The following is a 6,000-nucleotide window of genomic DNA, read 5'->3' as shown; positions in this document are numbered from 1 at the left end:
ATAGCTTTGTTTGCTACTATCATTATTTCATTCTTATTAGCTTCCAAAGTGCATTAAAAAAAAAAAACAATTATGCTTTGTTAAGTGTGGTGATTCTAATGAAAAGTGTCCTTCTCCCCCATAGATTCACATATTTGAATGTTTGGTCCGCAGCTGGTGACGCTGAGGAACTTATGGTTCCTTGGTGGAGGAAGTGTGCCACATGTGGAGGGGTTTGAGGGTTTATAACCTCGTTGACTTGCAGTTTGTTGTTGGCTTTTTGAATGTGGGCGAAGACATGAGGGCCCATCCTCACGCTCCAGACACCTGCTGCTATGCCTCTCGCAACATCGTGGACCTGTCCCTAGATAAAATTATGAGCTCAAATGAACAATTCTGTGAGTTGCTTTTGTTCATAATATCTTATCACTGTAACAAGAGAGCAATTGGTACACTCAAAAACATTCAAATGCATGAAAACCTACAAAGATTAGCAAGAAAAATCAACAAAGATCGGGATAATATTTATCCTTAAGAAAAGAAGAGTACCATTGAGAGTAAAGCTTGAGTTCCTCCTGATTTTCCAGCAATACTGTATTTCTTAAATCAGGCATGCTTCTGTGAGTTTATTTTATTGTTACTTAAGTGTGCCAGTATATACTCTTTGATAGTTGTGATACATTTTAAAAGTTAAAATATTTAAAATAAATAATGATGATCTAAGATGATGATAGTAGACATGTAAGAAGATTGGATGGTTGGGGAGGTGAGATTTCAGACATCTGAGTAAGATATAACAAAAATAAATTTCTACCAGCAATAGTAGCACAGAAGAGATAAGTAACATCTATACAGGTAATGCTTGGTCTATTTGGAATACAGAGCAATAATCTAGAAGTCTTTATTTTTTGACCAAGACGGGCCTGGGAGAAGAGAAAGGGCCATGAACTACTAAGGCATGCCACTATGCTTCCATCGACTCTAAAATACAATGCAGAATGACTCTCTACACCAGTATCACACACTGGCCATCTGTGTACGTCCTTCTCTGTTCCTCTATGTCAATTGTTGACTTATTGCCTTATGAATTTCCTTGTCTGTTCTAAAAGTATATGTGGGAAATGAATATTCTCTTCTGACCTCCCTCCTCTCTCTTTTAATTTTCACCGTTGTTAATATGAATCTGCTAAGAGATACTGAAAGACAAAGCTGAAGAGGCACAGACCACAGCTCTTCTATTAGACCTAGTGGACTAGACTTTTCTATTGTTGCTTTAACATATTTCTATAAACCTAGCACCACAGCAACATAGGACACTTGTCCTAAAATCCATACATTCATTTAGGTCTGACATCCTAGTGTATAGCATTGGACAAAAAGTATTGGTAGGGTCACACCCCTTTCTGGAGGCCCTATCAGTGGCTCTCAACCCTCCTAATGCTGTTCCCTTTAATACAGTTCCTCGTGTTATGGTAACCCCCACCATATAATTATTTCATCACTACATCATAACTGTAATTTTGCTACTCTTATGAATAGTAGTGTAAATATCTAATATTCAGGATATCTGATATGAGATCCCTGTGAGGGAAATGACCCACAGGCTGAGAACTGCAGGTTGAGAACTTCTACAGAGACTAAAAAAATCATCCGCATATATGCTTACCTAGGTTGTTTATAACCTTCAATTACTTGAGATAATTTCTGTTTACTTTCTGTCTGGAGGTCTGAGGTTAGCTGTGGCTTCTAGAACTACTGTGGCCTCCTTTGTCTTCAAACCTTTCCATACTAATCCAATGCATCTCATGTTTCATATATACTGCCTACTTTTGCATTTCTGACATTTCGTTGTCAACTTTTCTATCTTCCTATACCATTTTTGAGGACCCTTGTGCTTTTTTAGCTTACTAGATAATTAACCTCGTACTTGCAAAAATCCCTTTTGCTGTGTATAATCACATCTATATAGATTATAAATGTTAATGGTGAGGATATTTGAGGTCTACCATAATGGGTCTTTTTAAAATTATAGAGTAGGAAACAAAAGCTGCGTTTATTAATGCCCAACAGAATACCAAGTTATGCTGAAGACAGAAGAAGTCTATCAACTGATTCAGAATAACTCACCAATTCCTTTTTCTATAAAGTACAGTAAGTGATAGACAGAGGACAGTAAACACTGAGATCTCTCACTGCCACCCTATGACAGTTAATCCTCATTGGAAACTTGATGAAATTCAGAATCACCACGGACACATAATCGTGGATGTGTGTGTGTTTCCAGAAAGATTAACAGAGCTTGGAAGGTTTATCCTGAATAGGGACTGTACCATTACACGGATACAGTCCTGACTGAACAGGATAAAGCTAGCTGAGCACTAGCATTTGTCTGTCTGTTTCCTGATTGTAGAAATAACAGGACCAGCTGCCTCAAATGCCTGTCATGCTGGAGTAACTGATCCTCCAGTCTGGGAGGGAAAACAAACCCTTCCTTTCTTCAGCTACTTTTGTCAGATACTTTGTCTCAGCAAATACAAACTATCAAATACAGTCATCCTTTGCAGTGCTACCACACACTGGCCTACAGATCACTCGTTGATCATTTCCTCATTGTCACAGCCATTGCAGATAGTCTTCAGAGTTCTTCAAACATTACTCACACCTTTCATTCATTCTCCAAAAATCAGCAAAGACCACGGTACAGGGTACAGGAATAACAAAAAAAAAAAAAAAAAAAAAAAAAAAAAAAAAAAAAAAAAGGAAAAGAAAGAAAGAAAGAAAAAGAAAAAAGTTCCAATGCAGAGGGACAAACTAGAACTGGAATGCTAATGTTTGTCACTGCTAGTTTGGGAATCCTGTGTATTCCCTATACAATGCTTCCAGTGCTAGTAATTTTTCTTTTAATGCTTTGCTATTAGAAACTAACCTAATAGCCCCTGGCCAGGGTGTGACTTGGCCACTCCCTTTATACTTACTGGAGATATTTACGCTTCTGATTCATTAGACATCCCATCTTGAAGAGGATCAGATCCTTCTGTAAGGCGAGTGTGACTGCCACTAGTCCCGCATCCAAGGACCGTGAATCTTGACAAAGGAAACAGTATGATGCCTGCAGTTCATGAATTAGAAAAACTCTGGCATTTAAAAATAGTTGTTTCTTATAGCCAGTACTGATTCTGCCTTGAATCTTGGAGCAGTCCTATGTGTTAATTGTATTATTTTCCTATGTTAAAGGAAATCTGCTCCAAACCAGCTCCTTTCTGCTTAAAAAAGGACCGGAGGGTCAGAGGGTACATCACCCAGTATATTGATAACAATAATGGAAATTTGTTATTCTGACTTCTTGCATGCTAACTCTGAAAAAAACTTTTCTTATTTGTAATGAAATAATAATAAAAACCAGTTTATTTTGCTGCTAAATATGACTAGAAAATATGTCATTCTTTACACATCTGGGAATTTTAATTATTGCACTTAAAATAAAGACACAAATCCACAGCTGCAGAATCAGATAAGAATGCAAATATGTTTAGAAAATGGAAATCTATGTGTGTAGCAAATTTGCATGAGTTTCCAAATTATTAAAAAGAAACAGAATATTATGACAAAGGGGATAGATTACACCTTGTGAAAATACCATTGATCTTTTCCAAACACTAAGTGTATTATATAATTATTTTGGAAAATCTGAAAATCTATATTTTTCTTTTGCAAAACTAGGATCATGCACATGGATGTTTGAAAAGAACCTCAGTTTTCCTAATTTGTTGTGCCAGTAAATTTTTGTATTTTTTTTTCAGTTAACAAATATGTGATCCCCACTATTTCTTCAGACAGAAACCAATCTATTTAATGAAGAGTTAAATATGTTTCAAAGAGAAAAACAAAAACTGAAACTTGGAAAGTTGTAACAGAAACACTTCTAGCTGTTCAGTGGTAAATCATCCCCTAAGACTATTGCTGCACTCTTAGATTACTGGAAATATTGACAAATCTTGGAGGGGAAGCGTTAGGTTTTACTTAGCCTCATGCATCTATAGTCCAGGCAGATCCCATTAGCCTAGTCAGCTTCTCTCCAGTTCCTCCTTAGCTGTGTTTTTACTTTTTTTGTTTTGTTTTGTTTTGTTTTGTTTTAGTTACTTATCAACTCCTGCCCTAAGACACTAAATGGAAAATTCCAGGAAATACCTTGGTATACATTGCTGTAGTAAAAAGAGGATCTACTCCATATCCAATTTTTATCAAGAGATCATTTTCTCCTTTTACCTTCTCTTTCTCTTTATGTATCGCATAATTTTATGTTCCTATAATAATAACTTTGTGGGGAAAGTTTAGTATTATTTATTTCATATATAAACATTGCATATTATTATCTTGAATTCCCTTTGGGGTCAGTTAATTTTCATTTTATAAGCTTGTATGAACTGACTATTTACATGAACATTCCAGAAGAATTCCAGTCTTCCTTTTCTGAATCAACTCTCTGGTCCTTCATCAGTGCTTAATCTGACATAATCAGCCTTGTAACTATTTTGTTTCTAAACTTTGGACTTCATAGAAAATTAGTTGTAAACATATATCTGTTTTAGCTACTAAATTGAATAATGGCTTAATAGCTTCAGGGGCAAGTTAAGATTTATAAGAGTCAATTTTCCTAGAAGGTTCTCTTCAGTGATCTATGGCTTTGATTTCAGTCACAAAGCTACCAAGAGCAGCTCATAGATTTTTATTTTGAACCAAACTCAGTATCTGAGCCAAACATCAAATGTGGTAGAAAACACATAACTTGACATGAACAACTTATCAGACCTTATTAACATCTTTTTTTGATTAAAAATAAAGGTAGACCCAACTGCATAAGAGGGAAATCAGTTCATATTAATGTGTGTGAAAGAACTGTTTTGCTTTTATTTCTTTATTCCCTACCAATGGTTTATTAGTGATGCATTATTTTAAAAATAGCACCCGGAAAAAAATCAAATAAATATCTGTCCTCAGACCCCACCCTCAAGAGGTTCCCCTTTATTAGGTTTTGAAGCTTGGCTGAAGTGACATGGTTTTAAAGCTCCCTAGGTGTGGAGAAGATTGAAGATCTCTGTGTCTGGCTATGAGGACTGAACTGTATTTTCTTCCTCTCAATAACTGCATTGTGTGATATTAGAAAGACCAGTTTCTGGGGAATGTGGGATGTATGAATCATAATTAGGCCCTCTAAGTGCCAACCACAGCCCGGGTAGGGAACACCTGTGGAGCAGAGAATTAAAAATGAATGATGGCCTTTGTACCGTAATGATAATACATTCTACTCTCTGGGAAGCTATTAAAATATTCCCCTTAAGAATTTTTTCAAGTCTATTTTAAAGGGAGGCAAGAGAAAGTAATATGGGGTATTCAAGAATGCTCTGTGTACTTAACCTGGTAGAGCTTTCTACAAAATATTTTGTTATTTTATTTATGTGTGCATCCTGCAGTGAAAGGGGAGAAGACCTGGAGCATGTCAGAGGGGAAAAAAAAAGCAAAGAAACAGGCTTCCCATTTGCATTGCATCAAGCAAGTCTGACTTGGACTAACTATGTCTTATTATGTTTTTCAAAACTTTGGGATCTATTTGATGCATAAATTTCATAAAAGTCTAGTCTCATTTAAATCATCTTTTATGTCCTCAAAATAACCTCTGTAGCCTTGTTCTTCTGTACACCCCTGGAGCCCAAGAATTGTGGTGAGTCCTTTGTTCTCCAAGGACTGTGCACACTCCGTGTGCACACTCTCTACACAGGGGTTAGCAGAGTAAGACGAGGAAGCTGTCTTAGTGACTCTTAATGAGGAAAAACTTTCCTCCTATGCGTATAAATGATAGGTAATTGAATTAGTACAGTAGGAAAGGGTTTGCTGTTTCATACTTATAGTTCTTTCTTAACACCATGAAATTAAAGATGTGCCAGCGTGGGGCTGCATACTCCTGATCACTTTCAAATAAGCAGCATAGTATATTATTTCTTTTATGTGCCTTTACATCTCATG

The sequence above is a fragment of the Meriones unguiculatus genome, chromosome 15, assembly GCF_030254825.1.
Source record: "Meriones unguiculatus strain TT.TT164.6M chromosome 15, Bangor_MerUng_6.1, whole genome shotgun sequence".
Lineage (NCBI taxonomy): Eukaryota > Metazoa > Chordata > Mammalia > Rodentia > Muridae > Meriones > Meriones unguiculatus.
The sequence above is the reverse complement of the archived record's forward strand: the minus strand, read 5'-3'. Positions refer to the sequence as shown.